We start from the raw sequence: 25,929 nt of genomic DNA, 5'->3' as shown, positions 1-25,929 counted from the left end.
ACTAACAGTGTGTAAAATATAAACATGAAAATGATACAAGGCAATAGTAATAATTTCTCTATGAGCATATTTGAACTTTGTCAACACATTTGAACATGATTTTATACAACACCATCTTATCCTACAATAACACTGTCTTTCAGATAGGCAAAAACTACCCTCCTTTTACTGAAGAGGCAATTGAGGCTTCGGAAGCTTCAGTGACTTCTGAATGACCTCACAGCTACTGAATAGAACCAAACTAGAGCTCACTTCTCTGACTACTAGTCCATGCACTCTCTATAAACACCATGAATTCGAAAGAGGTTAGATCTCTCTGAGGCAGAATGGTTAAAAAAGATGGAAACTGAGGAGGGTTTTGAAGATCACTGAACACTCTGATAAGCAGAAGGATATGGAGGCCACTTAGAATTTCAAAAAGGGATAATTGTGTGAGCAGAGATATACAGGTGAGTGTGGGGATGATTCATGTAGAATACAGATTTTTGTTTGAAAACCTCTAAGAAATCAAGTTGGATAAGCAGGACAGGAAACTCTAGAGGGGCTGGTGAACTCAAGGTAGGGACATTTAAAATTGATAGGCTAGACATTAGAAAGTCAGGAGGCACACGATTAGGCAATGTAAATTCCTTTTAATATCATCTGGGGTCAAACATAATTGAGAAGGCAAATTTATAGCAGAGAAAAATCTGCTATGTGTATAGTGCATTCGAGAACTATTATATGAAGTTTCTCCTAAACACTAAGGAATAATTTCCCTAAAAAAATCAAAAATTGCCTTTCCAATTCTCTGTTAACTTGAACTCTGGATTGCGTACAAGGGTCACTACTCCTGGGTGGTCAGAGGCATTCCTGGTCTGCAGGTGAGGCAAGTGGCCCTTTTAATAGTCACCTGTGTCTCACTTCCTTGTCCCCCAAGCCCACTCTCAGCATCTCCATTTACCTGCAGTGTTCACTTGTGAAGGCCTCCTGACTTCTGAATGATTTTGTCTGGAACTGAAAACTATCTGTAGAGAGAAAAAGATTATTATCTTTCATTATCCATCTTTGTATTAATTGAGAATATTTCCAATTCTTGACTACTTCTCCTCTGAAGCTTAGTTCAGAAGCTTACTCATGACCTAATTGCCTCCCTCAATTGTTTAGGTTTAATATCAAGTTTAGGTTTAATATCAGCCTACACACAAAACAGGATGGTAGATTACAAATTCCTTAATGGCAACTACTTAGGATTCAAATAGTAACTCTTCTCAAACCTCCCAAACCAGTCCCTAATTCTATTTGCTAGAGAAATGAATAAATAACAGGTCCATCTGGTTTGATGGCTACTTCTAATAGAAGAAATCCTTGAATATATCTGTATTGAGTTCACGACCAGCTGAGAGTGAATCACAGAGCTAGACCTAGTGTAGAAAATCACAAGGACCCCTGATGCCACAGTTCACTAGAGTTACAGTGGCCAGCAAGAGTTCCAGCTTTACCTAATTGGCTTCAAACAGCCCTTATCCTTCAGATTTCTCTGTTCCTCTGCAGCTGCCTTTCCACAGATCAAAAAGTAAAAAACTGGGAATGATGTGGAAATGTTACCATTAGGGCTCAGAGGCATGGATGGTGGGATTGAAAGGGAGTACCAGAGGACGGTTGTAGGGAGAACTTGTGTTAAGGAAAAGGACCAGCTCTCTGATTGCTGAACAATGTCAAATAAGGTAAAGTAAGACTAAGGTAACTCAAGAACCAGGAGTTTGGCAGCACTATGGCAATGCAATTTCCAGGGGAACCATCACATCATAGCATGTGTTGACTAGCACTGTCTAGATTTGTGCAGTGCCTGTTCTGCATGGCCATGCACAGGGACCTTGAATCTGGGAAGCATCCTCAGAGAGTATGGTTGTGCTGGGAAGGTCTTGGGCCTTTCTCATATAGACCAATCAGGCTGTGTAATCTAAAGCTGACACTGACCTCTCAAAAGGAAAAAGTCATATGGGAAATAGGAATGATAGTAATTTCTTTATAATCCTAGACCAGGACATTCACTGTGACTTTTCTCTTTCTCCTTGGAAAGGACAAAAGTGTGAATGCCCAAAGAGTTCAACAGCCAATGACCAATTTTTCCAAGTCACTGGTCCACCTTCACAGAGTCATCAGAATGTTATAGCTAGAACAGACATTAAGAGAATAGATTAACTTATTGATTTTAGTCTGTTACCACAAACGATTCACCATCTCTCCCTTTCCAACACCAACAACAACTATCAGAATAGAAAAAGACAAGATTTGGTTGGGTCTTGACAGCTGTCTTCAAATATGGAAGACAGCACAGGTCTGATTTGCATTACCCTGATGATCAGTGATGACATCTTTTCACATGTCTGTTGGCCATTTGGATGTCTTCTTTGGAAAAATGTCTATTCATGTCTTCTGCTCTTAAAAAAATCAGGTTTTTCATTTTTTTGGTATTGAGTTTTATAAGTTCTTTATATATTTTGAATACGAACCCTTTATCAGATATGTCATTTGCCAATATCTTTTCCCCTTCTGTAGGTTGTCTTTTAGTTTTGTTAATTGTTTCCTTTGCTGCACTAAAGCTTTTTATTTTGATGTAGTCCCAATAGTTTATTTTTGCTTTTGTTTCCCTTGCCTCAGGAGACATCTAAAGAAGTTGCTATGGTTGATGTCAAAGAGGTTATCGTCTATGCTATCTTCTAGATTTTTATGATTTCAGGTCTCACATTTAAGCTTTTAATCCATTTTGAATTTATTTTTGTGGATGATGTAAGAAAGTGGCCTAGTTTCATACTTTTGCATGTTGCTGTCCAGCTTTCTCAATAGTGTTTGTTGAAGAGATAGTCTTTTTCCCAATGGATATTCTTTCCTGTTTTGTCCAAGACTAGTTTATCATATAAGTGTGGGTTCATTTCTGGGTGTTCTATTCCATTCCATTGATCTATGTGTCTATTTTTGTGCCAGTACTATACAGTCTTGATCATTACAGCTTTGTAATATAACTTGAAGTCCAGAATTGTGATACCTCTAGCTTTGTTTTTCTTTTTTCAAGGTTGCTTTGGCTATTCAGGGTCTTTTGTGGTTCCTTACAAATTTTAGGATTATTTGTTCGAGGTCTGTGAAAAATGCTGGTTGGTATTTGGATAGGGATTGCATTAAAGGTGTAGATTGCTTTGGGTAGTATAGACATTTTAACAATATTTGTTGTTCCAATCCATAAGCATGAAATGTCTTTCCATTTCTTTGTGTTGTCTTCACTTATTGTCAGGGAAATGCAAATCAAAATTACAATGAAATATCACCTCACACCTGTCAGAATAGCTAAAATCAACAACACAAGAAACAACAGGTATTGGCGAGGATATAGAGAAAGGGAAACCCTCTGTTGGTGGGAATGCAAACTAGTGCAGCCACTGTGGAAAACAGTATGGTGGTTCCTTAAAAAGTAAAAAATAGAACTTACCTATGATCTGGCAATCACACTACTAGGTATCTTCCCAAAGAGTACAACAACACTAATACTAATTCAAAGGGATACATGCACTCTGATGTTTATAGCAGCATTATCTACAATAGCCAAAATATAGAAGCAGCCAAGTGTCCATCAACTGATGGATAGAGAAGATGTGACATATATATATTTGTTTGTGTACATACACACACACACACACACAATATGTGTTACTCAGCCATAAAAAAGAATGAAATCTTGCCATTTGCCTTGACACGGATAGAGTCAGAGAGTGTAATGCTAAGTAAAATAATAAATCAGTCAGAAAAAGATACATACCATATGATTTCACTCTTATGTAGAATTTACGAAACAAAACAAATGAGCAAATGGAAAAAAAAAAAGAGAGGCAAACCAAGAAACATACTTTTAACTATAGAGAACAAACTAATGGTTACCAGCGGGGAGGGGTGGAGAGATGGGCTAAAAAGGTGATGGGTAATAAGGAGGGCACTTAGGATGAACACTGGGTAATGTATGGAAGTGCTGAACCACTATATTGTCCACCCAAAACTAATATTACACTGTATGTTAACTAGCTGAAATTTAAATAGTTTTTTTTAAAAAGGTGCAACTCTGAAAAATGGGTGAAGTTATAAGAAGGCAGATTTCACCTTGATGAACGAAGCTTTCTAATAGTTGTTGACAATGAAATGGGCTGTCCAATAACTGAAAATGTTAAAACAATGTGTGTGAGCTCTTATTTAGAATGTGGTAGAAGGGCTACTGGCTTTGGGGAACACCTATCCACTAACTCAAACTTCTCCAAGCAACTAATTCCTATTTATCCCTGAGTTCTCACTTCTGGCCATTATCTCCTTCAAGGGAGAGTTTTCTCCTACTCACTTCTTGGGCTCGGCCAATGGCCCCTTCTCTAGATACCCCAATGCCTAGGTATGCTATTTTCATTGCCTTTACCATGTCATATTAGAATTCTCTATTTGTATGTCTGTATCAACCCCTAAAACTGATCATTTCAGGGACCCACACTTATTCACTTTGTATTCTTAATACCTAGTTACACCATCTGATAAACATTGGGGTCCCATATATATGCATAGAGTTTAATAATAATAACAACAGTAGCTAAAATATACTGAGCACTAACCATGTGCCTGGCACTATTCAAAACACATTATATATTTTAACTCATTTAATTCTCACAGTAACTCTATGCAATTGGTATTGTTATTTTCCTCAATAAATTGAGGTTAGGTAACTTGCCCAAGATTGCCAACCAAAATAAGCATGATCCCTAAAGTTCCTTTTAGCTCTGATATTCCATTTTTTATTTCTGGTGCTTATCCCCGGTGCACAGAGATAAATAGCTCTTTCCACCTATTTTCCTCCCTTAATCTGATTCCACCTTTTGGATGAAGAGCTCCAGGTACATGAATAAAGAGAAGTGACACCAGCATTTCCTTTTTCTACTCCCTGGGTTTACCTTGGGGAGAAGGCAGCTGCAATTTGTCTGTGATCACTTGTCTTAGTACTGAGCCAGTATCTTTGTAACTACAGAACCGGGAGGTCCCATTGCAGCTCTTAGTAGAACAGATGGCAAAACGGTGGAAGGGGACAAAGTCCCCACCATGACAGCTCCCACAGCGGCAGGCCAAATCTCGGAGAAAGTAGGCACATTCAAGGTGCAGGGCTATCTGCTGCGCCTTGGGCCACAGCTCCCAAGCAGCTTCCCGTATTAGTGGCACTCCAAATTCTAGCACCTCTGTTTGAGGTAGGGATAGTTCCTCTTGCAGACTGAGAGGAGAGTCAGCATCTGAAATATAGGAAAATTTCAGTGAGAGTCTCCCTCAAAGGCCTTTTATGCTATCAGTAGCAAACTTCCAAACACATGATGCAGTTTATAAGAAAATTTTATTTATAATTCTTCTGTATAAAGTATATTACACATCTGAGAATGACATTGACCATATATCTTATACAAAGTACCACAGAGAAAAAATGATCAGTGGTACAGAAGTACACTGAATAGAATTCTTAGATGTTCCTCCTAAATTGAGATTTTTTTTTACTACAAATTACTATAAATATCAAATCATCAGAAATGCTCTGTTCAAATATAAGGCCCAAACATATTTCAAAGTCAAAGGGAAATTACTTGTGAATTTATGTGCTTTGGGTAGTCTATGCTACAATTTTATTACATGGAGAATTTGAGGTAGCAAGCTAATGTATATCTTGCTTTGTTCATGTGTGTTTCAATACCAGATGTTTATCTTTATTGTAAATTTCTAAAACTTAAAGACGGCTTATTCTTTTTTTTCTTATTATTTATACCTAGAAGCCAGTAAAGGGTTATTTTCCAACCAAAAATTAAGATACAGATACTTAACACATGGGGTTAACAAGGACCTAAAATTCTAGGAATTAAAACAGTTCTGAAAAATACAGGTTATTCATTCACTATGGCTCCTTTGTTATTAAAAGAATCACTTTCCCCCATTTCTTAGCTATAGTTTTAGGAAACTGAGGCCCGTGATAAAGGATATTGATATTCTTTCTGAACACAGATATACCTACCCAAGGTTCTCTTCTCTGTTCAGGTAAGAACAAGAAAGCAGCTGTTCCTCACCTGACTTTTTCTTCTTCTCCTCTTTGATTTGTTCAATAATCTTGATCGAGGAAGGCACTATTATTGAGTCAGCAGGAAGCTCTTGACTCTTGTTGATCCAGCAGAGCACATGTATATCCACAAGAGCCCTCAACACCTGAAGTAGCTTATTTTTATTCCAGCCAGGCAGGAGGTGTTGCAGCAGATCTATGTGGAAGGAGTGACCAATGACTGCAGCACACTTAACCAGCAGCTGCTCCGCTGGGCTCAATTGATCTAACTGGTTTACTGCTATTTCTGGAAAAAAACAAACAAACAAACAAACAAACAAAAAGAGCCCTGAACAAGCTTTCTACAAATATAGAATACATTGTGTTGATAATCGATTCACTTAAAAAAAAAAAAAAAAAGGCTTTCAGGGTGCCTGGGTGGCTCAGTCACTTAAGCTTCTGACTCATGATTTCAGCTCAGGTCATGATCTCAGGTCATGGCATTGAGCCCTCTGCACTGAGCACCACGCTCAGCAGGGAGTCTGCTCAAGAGTCTCTCTCTCTCTCCCCCTCTCCCTGTGCCCCTCCCATCCATGCTCTCTCTCTCTCTCTCTCTCTCTCTCAAAAAAAAAAAAAAAAAAAGCTTGCTTTTGGTCCTCTCCTTTTCCACTCACCCTAACCTCTTAAAAGAGCCTTATCTCCAAGTCCTCATTTGTCCTCATTCTCCCATCATTGTTCAAGCAACAACCACTAGGTATTCACCACACCACTGAAACATCTCCAGTTTCTTCTCATTATTATTCCAGTAACATATTAACTAGTAGTAGAATTATGTATATAAAGTACAGATACAATCATGCCAAGGCCCTTTTTGTAACGTATGTGGCCCTTCCTAATCTAGCTTTGGCCTTTCATTTAGACCAAGGCTTTGCTGAATGAGCTATTTGTTTTAGCTTACAAGTTAACCTTTTCCTTCCCTGTGGACAATATTGATCTTGGGTTAACTTTTCAGCTGTTTCCCAGGATCCTGATTAAATGAGAATGTCAGCTGAGTCACCACATGACATTTATTATGCTAGCAATTATCCCTGATGGGAAACTGAATTTGGACTAGGAAAACTGTGAATAAGCTAAAAATAACTGGTGGTAAGCCACAGTTCTGGGTTTCCTTCTGTGTAGTAATTCTTGTCATAGGTCATATCCCTTGCAGAGCCTGAAATCTATGCCTATGGGGCTGTGATAAGAGACAGTAGCTTCTAGTTGAGACATGGGGCTTCTAAGCACCCACCCATCATGGTTTCATTCTGTCACACAAAAGATACCCCTTGTGGCTCCAGAGAATAGCAGTGGAAACTGTCATAAGGACCTCCACTAAAGAAAACCACCTGAAGGTATATTTTCTGACCTGTAAGCTGCCAAGTTAGTAAAACCAATGCCAAGTATGGCCTGTTGTCGTTGTAAGAGTGTGAACTGTCTAGATGTATTTACAGACACCAGAATGTTAGCTTATAATGGCTATATATAAGAGCTATTATATGTTATAATATAACATTATAAGCTAACATACATTGAATATTTATTATGTACTATGATTTATTTCATTTAATCCTCAACTAACCCCACACGATAGGTGCTATCATTATCCTCATTGAAGTGATGAGAAGACTAAGGATTAGATAAGTTTATTTAAGGTTTCATAGCCAGTACGTGAAAGAGCCAGTGGTACCCAGAGTCTTGGCCCTTAATTATCAAGGTGTTCTCTACTGCTGTTTCATATGCCTGTCTTATATTCTCAACAAGATCATGCTTGACTTGAAGGCAGGCTTAATCATCATAATATTCTAAAAGGGCTTAGTATGGAACCTGACCACCAAACATTTGAATAGAAATGAAAAAAACTCCAACTTCCTCATTTCTAAAAAGAATATCCCCCAATCTGATTATGCCTACTCAGTTCTGATGACTTCTCCATTCTTTTTCTCATCAGTCATGATAAACTTACTTCACCCTCTTTTTATTTAACTCCTGCTATGTGTATAACACTCTTTACTAGCACCATAGATTTTCTTAAATCTCAGCCACATTATGTCCCCTGCTTAGTGCCTCTTCTAGCACAGGAATATGCATAAAGGGAAACTCGGGACCTAATTTTATTAAATAACTAGAAAACTTCTCAGTCACTAGCCTCAGAGAACAAGGGGCTCACTTAAGTAAGACAATACTCAAGTAGCGTTTACAGATCTCTTAAAGGCTCTTTGGGCAGTACCAGAATGTATTTATAGAAGGCAGGCTTCTTTTTTAAAAGAAAATGGAACTAGCATGATAATGAGAGACCTATATTCATCACCAAATTACTAAGTGCAGTGACATCTGTAATTGGTTCACTTGAGGTTTTCAAGGGACTTGCCTTTTAATAATGGTGGGAGAAGCACTGTATCCAAGTTCACATCATCCTTGACTGTGCAGATATAAAGTTCATGGTCTTCTTCAGAGCCAGCAGGAAAAATACCATACATTGTGGATTTCATGGCATTGGCTATAGGGAAAGACTACAATGACTGAGGAAAACACCAGGCTCAGTGACTAGTTTTAAAGGCACAAAAATACAAGAATTTAGCCAAGAAACGAACAGGACAAAGAGAGCATATGTTTAAGGTGGCTTACCCCACTCATCCTGTCTGCTCGCTAATGTTCTCTCAGAAACTAACAACATTTTTTCTACCATATGGTATTCAACATTTACACTCTTCCCATTTACTTTCCAGTAGCCCTCCCTTCTATTATGTCACAGCCCTCACAGCCCTAGGATGCCTTTCCAGATTTACACATGCTTCTATCTTCCTCTCCCACCCTCCTCCCTTCTTCCACCCCTTATCCAAATCTTCAAGTCGTCCTTCTCATCAGTAATTAATATGCAATTCTCTCATGAACTTTTGTTTATAAATCCTCTTTTCTTATTCCTATCTCTTGGGCTGCTCAAAAAGGAACTATAATAGATTTAATGACTCAGTTAAGTTCTCTGAGGCAGGCTGGGAAGGCTTACTCTTGTTTTGAATGTTAGCAGGAAATAGGCACATGCCTCTTAAGGGTCAGGTGATGCCATATCAAAGGATGAACCCCAGCAGCTGAGAGGGTAGAACCCTGGAAGCTAAGCTTACCTGAGAGGTTCTCCCACTTGCTGTTCTCCTCCACCTTTTGGAGGTCATGAAAGAGCAAAATATCTTTAGAGAGAAGGTCCTGGCATAAGACCTCACAGTAGAGGGGATTTCCAAAGCACCTGTGGAGAAGGTAGCTGTAGGGAGGTAAGTAGGGGATTGCTGACTAAGATGCCCACTTGAAGAGAGCCAAGCATAAGGGTATTTCATACTGAGGATTATTTCTTCTTTTGTTAAAGTCAGCTCTTGATGATATTCTCTAACAGAGATAAGAAGCAACACAGAAATGTAAAAAAAAGAAAAAAAAAGATTCTGATGGCTTGAAATGTATTTTAGCAATAACTTTTCTTTTTTAACTATTTTGTTTCTATTGCTGTTAAGAAGAACTAACATCCCCTTACCAAAGAGCTCTAGAAAATGGCCTGACCACATATAATAGACACCTGAAGCAAACCATCCAAGTCTTGTCTAGTGAAAACCTGGGTCGCCCAGGAAGGTAGCACTTTACTGGTTTGCTAGGAGACGGTCTATCCTTAAATCTGGCCTTGGGCCTCATCATGGTTACTAAGGCCATTCTCTCCCCCAACTTGGGTAAGTGAGACCTGAGCCTTCTCACTTATATTATGGCACTGGCTCTGCCCTTAATGAAGTGCCCAGCTAGTCCTAGCCACTCACATCTGTAGCTCTTGGGGGATGCTCACCACCCCCAGTTCCCAACATGCCATTCTCAACAGTGAGGTCGCTGCCAACTTCAAAATGGGCACAAGGACAGCCTGAGAGCTCTGCAGGAAGTGCTGGGCACAGCCACACAGGGTGAAAGTAGGGGTCAATGTCATCACCATGATGATGGGCACAGTGGAGAGTAATGTTTCCAAAAACTCCCAGGAAGCTGTATCCATATATTGGGCTTCATCAATGAGGAAAATCAGTGGTGCTTCCCTCACTGCCTGAAAATAACAGCAAAGAAACAGTGACAACTTCTGATTAGAAATGAAGTCATCTGATTTTCAAATGTACCATGAATTTCCCAACAGATTAAAAAAATCTGGGGTTTTATACAGGATAAAATGTATCCTAAGTCCAGGTAATATCTTATTTTTTTAAGATTTTATTTATTTATTCATGAGGGACACAGAGAGAGAGAGGCAGAGACATAGGCTGAGAGAGAAGCAGGCTCCATGCAGGGAGCCTCATATGGGACTCGATCCCGGGACTCCAGGACCACGCCCTGGGCCAAAGGCAGATGCCCAACCACTGACCATCCAGGGATCCCCATATCTTATTTTATAAATATAAAATATAGCCAGTATGTCTAATTTCTAAAGAAATGTATTGAGTTTCTTTGGACAAGAAAACACTCTAACTGAAAAACAAAATGAACATCAAAATATTCTCTGAACATAAAGCTTTCAAACATTTGATTTTGGCAAAGACTTCAAACTGTATAGGAACTCATAATACTTTATATTAGTAATTTCCAAACCAAGCTGCACATTAGAATTATCTGAGTGCTTGTTAAAACTAGCAGTTATCAGACCTTATTCATGTAAACTTGAAAAAAAATACTCATTTTTATTCATACTCCCCACCCCCTGCTGCAGCAGGTAACCATTCTAAGGTGTTCCCCTAATCCTTTTGTTTGTATTGTGTTCTTAAAAAATGCGCATTATAGTTAAGTAAACTTTTTTATATAAATGCTACTGTATAGATCTCATTATTTCTTTTTATTCAAGATTATTTTTAAGAACACTCTATGTTGCAATGTTTTCATCTATTCCCTTCTAAACTTCTGCATTATACTGCAGAGCATTGATGCCAACGTCTCCCTTGCCTCCACAAACACTGCAGTGGACAGACTACCTGGGACATAGGTCCAGGAGTGGAACTGCTAGGTCTAGAAAATGTATGTTATTAAAATTTGACTAATTACTTCTAGATTGCTTTCCAGAATGACTACATCAGTTTCTGCTTATAGATATTTTTGACTTGGGATCCCTGGGTGGCGCAGCGGTTTGGCGCCTGCCTTTGGCCCAGGGTGCGATCCTGGAGACCCAGGATCGAATCCCACATCGGGCTCCCGGTGCATGGAGCCTGCTTCTCCCTCTGCCTGTGTCTCTGCCTCTCTCTCTTTCTCTCTGTGTGACTATCATAAATAAATAAAAATTAAAAAAAAATTTTAGATATTTTTGACTCTGTAATCTGGGTTAAGGCTTGAGTGTATTTGTAACAAATTGGAGGTAAAAGAGCTATCTGCTTCCATTTAGAAGCCACTGTTTTAAAGTAAGTTACTAAAATTTCATTAAGAACCAAGGATCATTCATTTGGGGAATATAAATAATAGTGAAAGGGAAAATAAGGGAAGGGAGAAGAAATGTGTGGGAAATATCAGAAAGGGAGACAGAACGTAAAGACTGCTAACTCTGGGAAACGAACTAGGGGTGGTAGAAGGGGAGGAGGGCGGGGGGTGGGAGTGAATGGGTGACGGGCACTGGGTGTTATTCTGTATGTTAGTAAATTGAACACCAATAAAAAAAAATAATTAAAAAAAAAAAAAAAAAAGAACCAAGGATCAGGGAAGAGCCAAGAACTTTTCTTGTTTGCTGTACAATAGGATTGATTCAAGGTTAAAGATAGATACAATGAAGATATCACAGATAGACAGGCCCAAGTCAAGCTGTGCTATGAATAGGTTAAAATAAGCACAAACCATCTCCATATATTAAGAATTAATGGTATGTAGCAAAAGTACCCACCTCCTGAAGCACTTGAAAAAAACATGCCTTAACCTTCTTTTGTCTGGTCAGGTCATCCATGTGCGAAACTTCAAAGGATAAGGGAAACTAACCAAGAAAATTATTCATATGTTAGCATTCACAATGACAACCTAATAAAAATATGCAGACTCTCTAAAGGGAACAGACAATGATTCTATTTGTGTTAGAATGGGTTTCTTCTATAGGACTGCACATAGGGTCGCAAATGCTAATCCAATATCTAATAAACAATTCAGAGTGACATGGAAAGTCAACTGGAGATTAGAGGAGAGAAAGAGACCGACCCTTTCCAAACCCAGACTCTGGCAAACACTTAAAGGGTCATGACTAAGATGTAAAGTGACAGGTTGGATTTAGCAATGTTATTTTGGACAGCGCCAGCACCCCAGTTATTCCAAATACACCAGAATGAATGAGTGTATGAGACTTGTCAGAAAGAATCATGATGGGTATCTCCTAACATTGTGCTAGCAAGTTGCACAACTCACAGCAAATGAGTGACATGGACCGGAGAGTCAAAGTAAGGCTATTCCTCTAGCACTTGGACAAGGGCCAGAGCCACAGGCAAGGCCTGTTTTAAGACAGGGCCGAACTGAGGGATTGGAGAGATTTTCCTTTTCTCTATTTTCCATTAAATACCATGCCCTGCAGGCTTGGTAGATTAGAAGAAGTGATAGAGGAAAAATAAATGGCATTGTGGACCAGGGAATTCTTTCTTAGCCTGCTCACTCTAGTAAACCTTAGACTGCTGGAAGCTTTTGAGATTCAGATGCTGATTCAAGTGACAAACTCCATGGCTAGGGTTAAAGAACAAAACATCACAACTGACTTGAAAACACATGAATAAAATTGCTGGGAATGCTCGACTGGTCAGTAACACCTTGACAGATTTAGCCCTCTCACATTTACACTATGATCTCTCACATTTACACTATGACCTATTTTATACCTTCTTTAAAATGTATGTACTAATCACATAAAGTACTATAATCATTATTTCACAGGTGAAAAAATGTAGGCTCAGGCAGAGTGATTTGTGCCATGACATTCAATTAGCAAGTGCTAGAGTCAGTCCTAGAATCTACTCTCCTCAACAAAGCGAAAGCCTGGGTTTTGGTGTCAAAGGGATTTCAGATCTCAACCCTGCCATTGCTAACTATGTATTTTTAGGTTATACATAAGATTAGAAAACAATACTGGGCCCTACTATCCACCAAAAATAATATTAGTAATCCAGTTCAGAAAGCCACGGCCTTCATTACCTTCACAAAGAAGAGGTCATTAAAAAGGCAGTGAAGGGGTTCCTCCACCATCCCATGGAGTTGTTTGTGCAGGCACTCTTGCCGGTAATAGGCTGGACATGTATCGATCTCAAAGAAGATAGCCATGAGAGTCTGGATGGCATAGAAGCACTGCTTGAAATCTGTTTCCTTTAGCTTCAGTGGTAACACCCTGGTGAATGTAACTGTGGTCACTGGGAATCCCTTGTCCCACAGAGAGCTTACTCACTCCACCAGCTCAAGGATGCTGAATCTAATGATACAAGAATCTCACCAACAAGGGAAAGGAGCCTCAAGAGAAGTAGACACTGAGCCAGGAAGCAGGAATCTTTACCTGTGCTGTTCCTTATGGGCCAGGAAGTTTATTTCAGCCAACAGCTGACTTTTTCCACAGCCTTTTCCACCTTCATACAAAACTGCTTGTCCCTTCTTCTGGTGCAAACATTCCTGCTGTGCCATTTGGAAGGCTTCCAGTTCTTTCTCCCGATCTGTAGAGAGATAGGGAGCACCTAATACTCCTGTGCTTTTTTAGTAGACACTCTGTTTATTTTGCAAAGATAATTCTCAGAATGATTTTTTCCCCTAGAATCCTGGGCAGAATCCCATTCTTTGATGAGGTTTCACATCTCTGCATAAAATAAACTCTGGACTATATAGAAATGTGTGCTGCGTTTGGTGGTTTGCTCTGGAGCCTAAGTAATAACATTAAGACATGGGAGCTACTGTATCTCCTTATATTTTTGTAAACATTTCTATTATAACAATTTAGTCTTCAAAGTCAGTCATTGCTATTTAAAGATAATAGACTAATAGATATAAATGAAGATAAATATAAAGATAGGGAATATGCAGTGTGGGTGGTAACAGTCTTGGTGCTTTCTTTGCTGTCTCATGATGAGGAATTCTCCTCTGAGATGATCCATAACACGCTGAGCAAGACCTTAATAGCTGAATTCTGGCTTACAAAGATTCTTACTAAATGTTGGTACTTCTCAGGCAAAGTGAGAAGACTCCACGGAAGTGTAAACATTCAACAAGGAGAATAAATAGCAAGGCCTCTAACATAAATTCAGTAAGAGGGCTGCTCTCTGTTCTTTTTTTCCCTCTCTTCTTTTAATATAGGCTTAGAAGCATTTAGTCTTGCATTAAAAATAATTTAATCACCTATAGCTGAAAAAATATGATTTAAAGTAGAAAAGAAAACTCACCTAACAAAGGGTGATTTTTATTTCTCTCTCTGGTCAAATGTCTCTTCCCAAACATTCTGAGAAAAAGGACAATGTGTCTATTAACAGACTGCAATAGATAGAATGTATATCTCTAAATAGCTAGAGAGCAATTGTCCTCATCAGCAAGTACTTTCAGAAAACTGAAAAGGTCCAGGGTTCTCTATAAAAGAGTTTTAAAAAATTAAAAATCTTTATGAGGAGAAAGGGGAGAAATATTGATTGTTCCAGGCTCAGAGAACTAAATAAATTGTGAAATAAAAAAGAAAAAAAGAACAGCCAGATTCATGACTTACTGCATTCTTGTTCCTGTTGGACAGCAAGAAGTTCACTAAGGAACTAGTTCAGAGCTAAACAGAAAAGCTAAAGATCTTAGACACTAAACCCTCCTCTTATGTATCTTAATCCGACAGGCCAGGACTAGAAGCATCTTTCTTTCTAGTTTCATATAGTCAAACACTGATTATTCCTAGACCCTGATTCTATAAAAGAGATGGGAATAAATTATCACACAATGACACTCACATACATCTTCTATGGCCAAGGTATTCATACATCTTCCCTGGGTTGGAGATATTCTTCATCATTTTCTGTGGGAGTTTCTTGAAGTTGTAAGCAGGTAGCATGGATCTTAGATATGTTACCTCATCACAGGACACCAAACCTGGATAAGCAGTTATCATTCTGGCCACAAGGCTCACCTTTGGACCAATGACTATGTCAGAGAGACAGTAAAGAAAAGGATGGAGAGTTTTTGAACCATCTCTTCCACTTTCACCCCAAAGTCACAGAGCCAACAGTCCAATGTCTTATTCTACCTGTATATTCATGTCTTGCCACTGCCCCAATCATGCCACAGAATACTGGTCCATTGGTGATACTGATGGAAACAAGCCTGGGGATTGGAAAAGCAACAGTTAGTAAATATAGTCAGACGTGTCAAAGTGAGGCACTAGATCTGTCAGTCCTCAGATCTAGACATCTAGCTTTGGGGCTCAGAATAGAAAAGGCCAGAGACTGCTGTCTACATTGCATGGTATGCATAAAGTTATAAAGGAACAAAATAGTTCCTGTATGCATGGAGTTTTAGCTGGGGAGGTATTATCAGCAGAAAGACTAAATAAAAATACCATATATCTGTTAGATTGTATATGTTTTCTGAAGTATTTTCAAACTGATTATTTTATCTGACCCTTTGAGGGACAATTCACAACAAATATGTGAGGTATGTAGGGTAAATATTTTAACCCCATTTGACAAACAAAACAAAAACCCACAAGTGAGGAGCTAATTAATTTTCCCAGAGTCATACAACAGAAATCAATAGAAGAGTCAGAATGAGAATCTAGACCTCCTGATTCCTAGACCAATGTTATTTCCACTATACCATGCTGCCTCAGATAAAATCCCAAAACAAAAAGTAGATCAACAGTTATCAATACAGGGTTAACAGATCAAATAATGCTAGAATGTCAGAGTAAAGGAATAATCAGAAGTTCAGGCTTTTGATGGAAGCCTTCATTAAGCAAATGAGCCTTTGGAATACATTTTAAAAATGAGTAATTTTCCTTTAAAAAAATTTACTTATTTATTCATGAGACACACAGAGAGGCAGAGACACAGGCAGAGTGAGAAACAGGCTCCCTGCAGGGAGCCCGATGTGAGACTTGATCCCAGGACCCCAGGATCACACCCTGAGCTGAATGCAGATGTTCAACCACTGAGCCACCCAGGCATCCCAAAAATGAGTAATTTTTTTCATTCATTCATTTGTGCATAGGTTCATTCATTTAACAAGCACTGAGAAGTATGTACAGTACCAAGTACTGAGCTCTGGAGAAGTTGTCTTGGAGAGGGAAGGGTGGTAGAAATTGAGAGAGATGAAGACACATATTTATAAGTTAGCAAGACAAATACTACATATTAGAGATCAATACAGCAAATTAACAGAACAAAGAGAATGGACGAACTAACTCATACGAGAGAGTTAGAAAAACCACTCAGAAAGGAGAGGACGTATGATTGGACTTTGCAAGCTGAAGTACTGCCAAAGCAGGGCAACAGCATTCCATCCAGAGGTAAAAGGCAGAGACTCTGAAAAGCCTGCTGTGTTTGTGCAAATTAAGCAGTTCAGGATGCCTACAGCACAGATGGTGTTTGCAGTAGGGAGAAGTGGTTCTACCTAGGCTAGGGATGGGAAAGTGTGAGAAATATGAATTATTTGAAAAGGGGGCATACCCTGTTCCAGGTGAAGCAAAGGTTCAAAAGTGGCAAATTCATACATAATAGGGAATAATCAGATTTACTTGATGCGAAAATTTCTTGTGACAGATAAGTTCTGTGGCTGGAGAAAGAGGGTACAATGAGGCATAAATTAGTTTCAAGTTAAATCTACAAATAAACCATTTTCAGGTTGTCACAGAAAGCATAAAAAGTGCAACAATACTAACTACTGTCTACTACACGATCAGAATTCTCCTGCTTTCTTCTAACGACAGGATGGAGAGCCTTTACCTGGGCCCATTGTTCAGGGTGAGTAAAGAGACACCAAGACCCGAACCAGGCAGTTGGTTCTGCTGCCACACCAAAAATAAAATTAAACATCTTTGGATGTTTCCCCATGCTTCCTTTGTCTAAAATGCCCTCTCTTGCTTTCTCCAACTATTGAACTCCTTTCTTTCTCAACCTGGTTCAAACGTTGTCTTTATGGTCAAGACTCCTCTGTGATCTCTGGGGAGAATGAACAGAAATAGCATTTTGCTGCAGCTCCTATCAAGTTTTATTCCTGCATTTAAATTTCATGGTATTAAAGGTAGTTGTTTACTAAGTGCAAGAGGCAGTGTCTTATTTCTCTTTACATCCATTGTACCTGGCATAGTGCCTGGCTCATAGTGGTGTTTAATGAACACTCGTGGAGTGGGTGCATTCATGCATGTGATAAACTCAGTCACTAATAGGGCTATGAGAAGGAAACAAACTGTAACTTTTCTCACTTGATCATTTATTTCTTTCTATTGGACTTTTTTAAAAAAATATTTTGTTTATTTATTAGAGATGGAGAGAGAGAGAGAGAGCGCGGCAGAGACACAGACAGAGGGAGAAGCAGGCTCCACGCAGGGAGCCCAACGTGGGACTCGATCCTGGGTCTTCAGGATCAGGCCTTGGGTGGAAAGCAGCGCTAAACCGCTAAGCCACCAGGCTGCCCTCTATTGGACTTTTGAATTCCCCCTTGCTACTCCTGGAAGTCCATGTTTCTTCCTTTTTTTTTTTTTCTTCTTCCTTTTTTTAAAAGAGATGTTCTTCACTGATGAAAAATACATTCTTTATTCAACATATGTAAATATACCTAAGGTATTTCTGGTGCTGAAGAACTATAATGATGAGATTCTGAGACTACACTCCATGAGTCTCAAGAATATTCTAGGAAAACAGTCACAAACTAGAAAAGCCTGATCAATCATAAGACTCAGAGAATAATTTTTTTATGTAAATGAACTGAAAATTGAAGGTATATCCTAGACTAGAAACAGGAATTTAGAAGATGACCCAAGGAGAAAAGGATCATTGAAAAAAGAGATATGGAATGTTGTTCTGGGTCCGGATGAGGCTGATATGATGCAGAGGCCTAAGCTGTAGTCCCAGCTACTGATGGCACACAGTAGCTCTGAGGCTATGTCTGTCTCTACACTTGGATCATGGATAAAGAAGGCAAGTTTTAGCACCTGGTTAGTGCAGCATTTTCCAATATATGCTCCTGAGAACATTCATTCTTCTGGATGTCTTTAGGTCTTTCTGGAGAAAAGTGTTTGGTGATCAAGTAAATTTAGGAAATGTTGATTAAAATGTTGATGAAACAAATTTTTTTATTATATGACTACTTAGAACCTTTGAATATTAATGTATATTGTGAACCTCCAAGAAGGAAATATAGTTTGTATCACTTTCCAAATATATTTGGCCATGAGAATCTTCTTTTCATGATTTATTAAGGAACCAAACACACGCTTTGGGAAAATTACTTAATTAATAATTCTCTTCAAGGAAAAAAAAATTGACCTGGAAACTAGCTTTCAGGCTCTGACATTATCAAGCTGTGTGGCTTACCAACAAAACCTCTAGATCTTAGTTTCTAGAAGAAGGTCAGATTTAAAAAAAAAAAAAAAGGTGGAGGAGGTCAGATTAGATGAACTCTAAGATTCTATCTAGCTCTTAAAATCTACTATATTCTAAAATAACTAAGACTGAAAGCACTAAACTACGGTCTAAGAAATGACCATCTCATTCATGAGTAAAGGTCAAGGGCAGGGCTCTTGAAGGCCACAGGCCAATGTAAAATTCAAGAGCAGAAGAGGCCAGCACTGGAAAGGATGCCCCAACACACCCATACCAGAGAGAGAAGTGGGAAGTGGGCTGAAGGAGCATCTGCAGATTCCATCAAGTTTAAAAGAAGTGCCGACATACATCTACCTTGGACTGAGAGTTTGATTATCTATGAAGCATCTGAAGCATCTTTTTTATCTGTAAAATAAAAAGTTGGATCAGATCATTTCTAAGTTCCTTTTCAGTATTAATATTCTATAAAAATATTATAGATATTACAATGCCTCTACAATAATATTACATTAGTAATATAGGGTATCCCTTTTGGAGAGTATTTGTATTTTATAAGAGGCAGCTGTGAAGTAATGAAAATGACACAGGATTTGAGGATAGAAGGTCTGGGTTTCATTATCAACTCTTTTGTATGCTACAAACTCCTCTTCTGTGGCTTTAGTTTCCTCATGTGTAAAGGAGGGATAAAAACATTCACACTGGTAACATACACAAAGTATCCTATAAATGTTAAGTGCTACATATTTTTTTTCATACTGAATAAGTATGGCAAACAAATCTTTGACTTGATGCTAACATTTAAAATAACTTTTCAAGTGTGCCTGGGTGGCTCAGTCAGTTGATCCCAGGGTCATGAGATCAAGCCCCACATCAGACTCCCTGCTCAGTGGGGAGTCTGCTTCTCCCTCTCCCCCAGCTTGTGCTCTCTCTCTTACTCTCTCAAATAAAATAAAATCTTGGGAAAAAAAAACTTTTCAAATCTAATGTATACACCTTCTTCAGGGCTTTCTAGTGAAAAAAAAGAGTCATGAAAAATTCTAACCCACATTATTAGAATGTAACTAGTGGGAACATGGAATTTTCTATACCTTCATTAAGACAAGGCTTTTGTAGAGGTGGGAGGGTGGGGTAGATATGGAGGAGGGAGATCAGTGAGAATTCCAGAAAAATCAAGGGACTAGGAAAGACTAAGACCGAAAGGCAAGGAGAGCATTAACCAGTGGTGGTCCATTCCTATCTTAGTAAAGCCGCACAACTTCTCTTCCCACACCTTCTCTCCTGTAGACAGGCTACCTTTGTTCTACATTTCCACAACATATAGATACATTGTTTGTATTATACTTATTTTCACATTTGCTTGTTCCTTTAGGGTGTTCTTAAATCTTGTTATGTGTATTTGGCTCCTCCCTCTTTCCACCAATTAAATGGAAACTTATCTTCATTTTCCCTAGGTATCTAGTATATAATTCTGTACCTAATGATTTCTTAATAGAGCTTATTTTCTGACTTCCCTTAGCATGTTTCCTTCCCTTTAGGCAGATTCTGGACACTCAACCCCAGTAACTTGTTACTGCCATCTACCCTGCCTGAAGAGCCCCTTGGGGCCTGAGAAGCTCCACTCTGCCCCACCTTCCTCCTCACTTGGTCTCAGCAAGATTCTCCCAGCAGAAGCTGAAGATGCTGAAGGAGCTCTCCAGGGCATGTGCACACTCATCTGGCTTCTTATCCCCAGGAAGGCCAAAAATACAGAGGAACATGCAGCCCTGGGACAGATGACAAAGAAGGAAAAGAGAAGTTTACATAGGGAAAGAATATGCTTGCCTCAACTGGACCAACTCCCCTGAATGCAGCCAGAGCCTTTCCCCACTCGTTTTCTGTTAGAAATGTTGAATTCTACAGGATTCATGAAACGGACACTCTGGGCCATATCAACACGGAGATTTAAGAAAAAAAAAAAGAAAATCTTAATTTAACTCTTTAAGGAACTGAAATTTCAAACACAAGAAAAACTGATGTCAAGAACTTTTCAAAAATTCTATTTCTAGTATATGCCTTGAGTTAAGCCTATCTGCCCACATTTTATTCACCCACAATGTCATGTATTATGATATTACTCTTTTTCAATCTCCTCAATTATCAGAAATATCTGATTTACTTTACTAATAGAGCCAGACAATTATTCTTTTGCTCTACCAAAGATTTTCAACAAGAATTAAATGAAAAAAGGACATGGAGAATAATCCTCAGTTACCCTGAAAATTAAATTAACTAGAACATCCCATTCTTTAACTATTATTAGTTGAACTTTCAGTGTCATACAGCTTGTCACAAAATAAATAGCAGGGAATCTGACTTACACATGTGTTATGTGAAATACAAGACTATTATTCTTCACTCACCTTTAACACTGATGAGTCAAGTTTCCTTGTACTTACTTTCTCAAACATAAAGATCCGGCTTAGCTGGCCACCCCCTTTCTCTATGACTGTGGAGATGTACAGGGCAGCCTCCTGGATAAGATGACACAAATGCAACATCCATGCTGTCTTGTGGAACTCTAGGCTGACCAAAACCATAGTCACAGTACGGAATTCAGATATATACTCCATAGGCTGCCCTTCATCAATCTACAAAAAACACGGTCAGTTATCTTGCCAATATCTTCAACATTCAATATCATGTTTAGCCATTGAAATTCTGTATTCCATGGTGAGTATGACAAAATAACTTACAGATGTCAGACTAAAAACCTACAATTCAGGTTTGAAAAGTATAGAAGATGTACAAACCAGTGCACTTGGAATTAAAACTGTTTGACTTTCAACCTAATTCACTGATGATATTTGCCAGGCTTTTAGGTTTTCTCTTTATAAGTTAGATATGTTCATTCTATTAGTCATTATATCACTTACTAAAGGATTCATATAAATTCATATATACATAATAGATCAACACATATTTACCAAACATATACTCTCTTCCCTGTTTACAATGTACCAGCTTCTTGAGGGACAAATTGAAAAAACAATATAGCTTCCACTTGCAAGAACTGAGAAATCTGAGGGTATGATACGTTATCACAGTAATTGGTACAAATGGGGAAACCTGCTGGCATTACAATGGAGAGCAGGAGATGAACTCGATCAGTATGAAAAGGTGATCACATATAAATGTACACCTGTCAACATAAACATACACACAATCTACACGGTGACTCAAGAATTAGGAATAACCTTCTTCAAAAGGTTTTTCATTATGTGCTTCCTCAGGGTTTGTTCAAGCGCAAAGTCTGGATCCAACTCCAGGGCAGTTCTTAGAGTATCTGAGAAAAGGAAAACAAACAAAATGTCTCCAGTCATGTGGAAAATTTATCTTTGAAATTTTGGGTTTAGGTAGAAAGGACCAAATAACTTACCAGCACTTGTCCGGTAATGTGGCAGGTAATCAAGGCACTTGTCAAAATGCTCATCAAAATCAAATGGGTCAATGATCCGCATATCTCTTAACTATAGAAAGGAAACTGCTCAATTGTGTACCCACCCACCAACCGGTTTACTGTTGGTCCCTTAACAGAGGGGTTGAGGATGCCATTTACCTTGTTTATCATTTATCTTTCCAGCCTCATTGTTCTGCCTCGTCTAACTTCCTGGGAGAGTATCCCCCACCTCCCTCCAAAATAGAGTTCCAATAGTTGTTGGTTTGGTCAAGCCATATGCAACCACCACCAGAACACTGCCTGTGTAGTAGGAAGGCCTTTTTAGGACATGTGATGGGTAGGACTAGCCTCCTACCTTCACAGCTTCATCCTCCTTCATGATTTCCACTTCAAACATGTACTGCTCACAGAGCTTCCAGCAGTTCCAGGACAAGACAATCTCATTTGCCTGAGCTAAACGCTGAGCTAACTGGACATCATCTACATCCCGCCCAATCACCAAGAGGTACTGTCGCTGCTCATCTCCAACAATAACCTGAGAAATTCGACCGGCAGATAGACCTATCCAGAAAAAAAAGGAGACAAGTGGTGAATAGCCAAACTAAAATGGAAAACTATGCAAAGGGTGGGGTCTGGAATCCTCACATTGCTTTATGCATCAAGCCAATCTTATTATTGCAAAAATATTAGGTGAGCCTAATTTCTTAGATTTTCTTCTGTCTTACGCATACCCAGAGACATTCAAACAAGACCGGGGTTGTATGGGGGTTAGAAGCAAGAGATCCTGGGCTTCTAAGATTCCTCTCTTTAAACTGTTCTTCTAATAAACAGCTAGGTCTTGATGACAGAGACCAAATGGTTATATTCAGAAACTCCTGCCACAGTGACTATACCACCTCTTCAATGTATAATCAAGGCTAAGTGAGTAAACAATATTTTACCCGACTTGGGCTTTGCCATACACTTTTATTCTATCTCCTGTTTTTCTTACCCCAAGGCATTTCTAACTGCTAATATAAAAAACTGATTAACTTGCCAGGGGTAAAAGGACTATATCCAAATAAAGTCTGTCCTTAATTAAGTTACCCAATCTAAGCTAAAAACAAAGGGAAGATAGTTTTAAAAGAATGGCAGAGATATATACTTTTCAACAACATGGCTTAACAGGTAGTCAATTTACCATAATTCCCATAACAATGAAGAAACTAGAAAAAACACACACAAAGTAACAGTTTTAAAGATATTGGACATCAGGTAATGAAGGACAATGTTATCTGAGAGATGGGAAACAAACGAGGTCAACCCTCTGATACCCTAGCTTACTGCATAGAAGAGTTTCCAGGACATCTGGGAGAGGGGAAACTCAGGTATAGTCCAGAGGACTTCTCAAGTTGGGGAAACAGAGCTAGAATCTGAGGAGGTCAAGGCAGCTACAGCTCACAGGGCATTGTGGGTATTGGAGAGAAGTATACAGAGAGATAATTCTAGAGATCTGTACCAGAATCCCCTACAAGTCTTTATCTGAGTACTAAGTACTAATAAGTACATCGTGAGGAAACTATCTGAAACCAGGGAAAGAACCACCTGAAAAGATTAGAAGGAACAATCCCAAATATCACACAGGGCTGGCAATGGTTCCTATTCCCACTAGCCAGAGTGTCAAACTTTATCATTCACAGGATATTAGGTACAGTATGCAGAAGTTTGCCTCAGGAATAGAGCAACGCCAGCTCTAGACTAAACACTGCTGTGGTCCCATCCAACAAAGTTTAAAAACAAAACCTGAAAAATCAAGCTAACTGCATCCCAGAACTATGCTCAAAAATACTTATATAGAAGTATATTAAAAAATCCAGCATCCAACAAGGTTAAATTCACAATGTATGGCACCCACTAAAAATAACCAGTTATGCAAAGAAAAATATGATCCACAATGAAGAGGAAAATCAATCCCAACTCAGAATAGTACAGATGACACAATTAGTAAATTAAAAAAACATTAAAAGTTATAATTATATTCAAGAACTTAGAAAAATGACTGAACAAGTAGAGACATTGAAAAAAGTCTGTACACCTGAAAAATCAGCAATAGAAACTATCCAAAATGAAACACAGGGAGAAAAAAAGAAACAATGAACACAGGATCAGTGTAGGACAATTTCAAGCAGCCTAATATGTAATTGGACAGAGGAGGAGGAAGAGAGAAAAAATTACTTGGAAAAATAATGGAAGAACATTTTCTAAATTTAATAAAACCCAAACCCCTATAGATCCAGAATCTCAATGAGCTGCAAGCACAAGAAAAATGAAGAAAACTAGACCAAGGGACATCATAATCAGAATACCCAAAACCAGTGATAAATAAAAAAAAAAACAATAAGAGCAATCAGGATGGGGAAAAGACATATATAAAGAAACAAAGATAAAGATGAAAGTAGATTTCTTGTTGGAAATGCTCAAGCTAGAAGACAATGGAACAACTTTAATGGAAGAGAAAAAATCCCCATCAACCTAGAATCCTATACCCGGTAAAAATACCTTTCAAAAAATGGGTGAAATATTTTTTTCAGACTTACAAGAGCTTAACTAAAACATGTCCAGCAAATCCACACTATGAGAAATATTAAAAGGAGTTCTTCCAAGAGACAATGATTAAGTGTTAACAAGGACATGGACAAAGTGAACAGATAAACAAACTGTGGCTATATCCATAGAATACTACTCAGCAGTAAAAAGTAATTAACTATTGATACATGCTACAATATTCTTTAAAATGAAAAATAATCTCTAAAGACAGATTAGAGACTTCTTGAGGATAGGGAGGGGAGTAGGAAGAGAGATTATAAAAGGGTATATGTAAACTTCAGTGAGTGATGGATATGTACATTATCATAACTGTAGTGATGGTTTCAAAAGTATACAAATATGTTATGTAGGGTATCAATTATGAATTATCTATCAATAAAGCAAAAAACAACAACAAAGATACTGGGACAGAAGAGATGCCATTTAATTCAGAATATAATTCTTCAGGCTATTCCTCAAAATATAAGTGAATAGGCAGAGTCAACTTTTGCCCTTCATTCAGAAACCTGTTGATGTTTCTGGGCTTCTGTGAAGGAGCTTTGTGTATAGAGTTTCTCCTCTAATCCTGATTCTGTCACTGGTGAAATTTTTGTCTGTGTGTAGCTTTTAAATCTTTATTGTATTGTATTACATTTTTGATTATGTAATATAAAAACATAGTTCAAAAATAAAACTATATAAAGAATACACATTAAAAATTCTTGATTCTGACTTATGGGGAAGATGGTGCAAAAAGAGGACCCTACACTCATCCTTTCCCACAGACACAACTAAATAACACTTGCATCAGAGCAAAAACCCAGAAAAGGACCCCAAGATTGGCCCAAAAAACTCCATGCCTAAATATAGAGAAGAGGCCACATTGGAGAGGGTAGAAAGGGGGAGGATGCAGTGGGAACCTAAACCCCATGGGTGTGACCACTGGAGGGAAGGAACCATAGGCAAGAAGAGTGGCAAGAAACATACTGGGGGAGCTTAAAAGGGAAAGAGAAATTCCTGTAGAATTGGCTTTGAAAATCACAGGGTCCAAATTTCATGAGTGTTTATAACCAGTGGGACTTAAAGCCTGGAACTTTAAAAAACAGTGGCGTTGGCTCTGAGAGAGCTCAGCTAGTGATAGGAAGCTGAGCCTCTGCCCTTAAAAAGACAGCACAGCAAACAGCTTGCAGAGATACAACCTGGAAGCAAAGTTTGAAAGGCACCTGTAGCTTATGGGAAGGAGAGTTAATAACTAATCTCAGAGTTTGCTGAGGGACTTCTCCAGGAACAAAGGAGCTAGAAGGTGC

The 25,929-nt window shown here is 38.6% G+C and overlaps 1 long non-coding RNA gene and 1 pseudogene across 13 annotated transcripts in view; one reads left to right on the top strand and one right to left on the bottom strand.

Annotated features, from left to right (window-relative positions):
• Positions 1-25,929, bottom strand: part of LOC481790 — a 47,872-nt pseudogene that overhangs the window by 8,688 nt on the left and 13,255 nt on the right. For 10 of the 11 annotated variants that reach the window (XR_005367679.1, XR_005367680.1, XR_005367681.1 and 7 more), the window contains 17 exons: positions 22,413-22,618; positions 22,037-22,127; positions 21,855-21,943; positions 21,057-21,248; positions 20,263-20,384; positions 15,327-15,403; positions 15,034-15,223; positions 14,491-14,546; positions 13,617-13,770; positions 13,265-13,454; positions 11,982-12,068; positions 9,904-10,175; positions 9,232-9,365; positions 8,481-8,609; positions 6,105-6,380; positions 4,959-5,288; positions 944-1,007 (listed from right to left, as the gene is read on the bottom strand). The product of XR_005367679.1 is annotated as an adenylate cyclase 10, soluble pseudogene, transcript variant X8 (transcript). The remainder of the gene's footprint in view (positions 1-943; positions 1,008-4,958; positions 5,289-6,104; positions 6,381-8,480; positions 8,610-9,231; positions 9,366-9,903; positions 10,176-11,981; positions 12,069-13,264; positions 13,455-13,616; positions 13,771-14,490; positions 14,547-15,033; positions 15,224-15,326; positions 15,404-20,262; positions 20,385-21,056; positions 21,249-21,854; positions 21,944-22,036; positions 22,128-22,412; positions 22,619-25,929) is intronic. The other variant, XR_005367676.1, reaches the window with a different exon arrangement.
• On the top strand, positions 241-25,240 carry LOC111098255. Of its 2 annotated transcripts, none has more exons than XR_005367683.1 (3): positions 241-449; positions 16,921-17,040; positions 20,157-25,240. It is a non-coding gene; the product is annotated as an uncharacterized LOC111098255 (long non-coding RNA). The 2 variants fall into 2 exon arrangements; XR_005367682.1 differs by lacking the exon at positions 20,157-25,240 and adding an exon at positions 17,561-18,707.

Source organism: Canis lupus, chromosome 12, assembly GCF_011100685.1.
Source record: "Canis lupus familiaris isolate Mischka breed German Shepherd chromosome 12, alternate assembly UU_Cfam_GSD_1.0, whole genome shotgun sequence".
NCBI classification, from domain to species: domain Eukaryota; kingdom Metazoa; phylum Chordata; class Mammalia; order Carnivora; family Canidae; genus Canis; species Canis lupus.
This window is presented reverse-complemented; position numbering and strand designations above follow the sequence as displayed.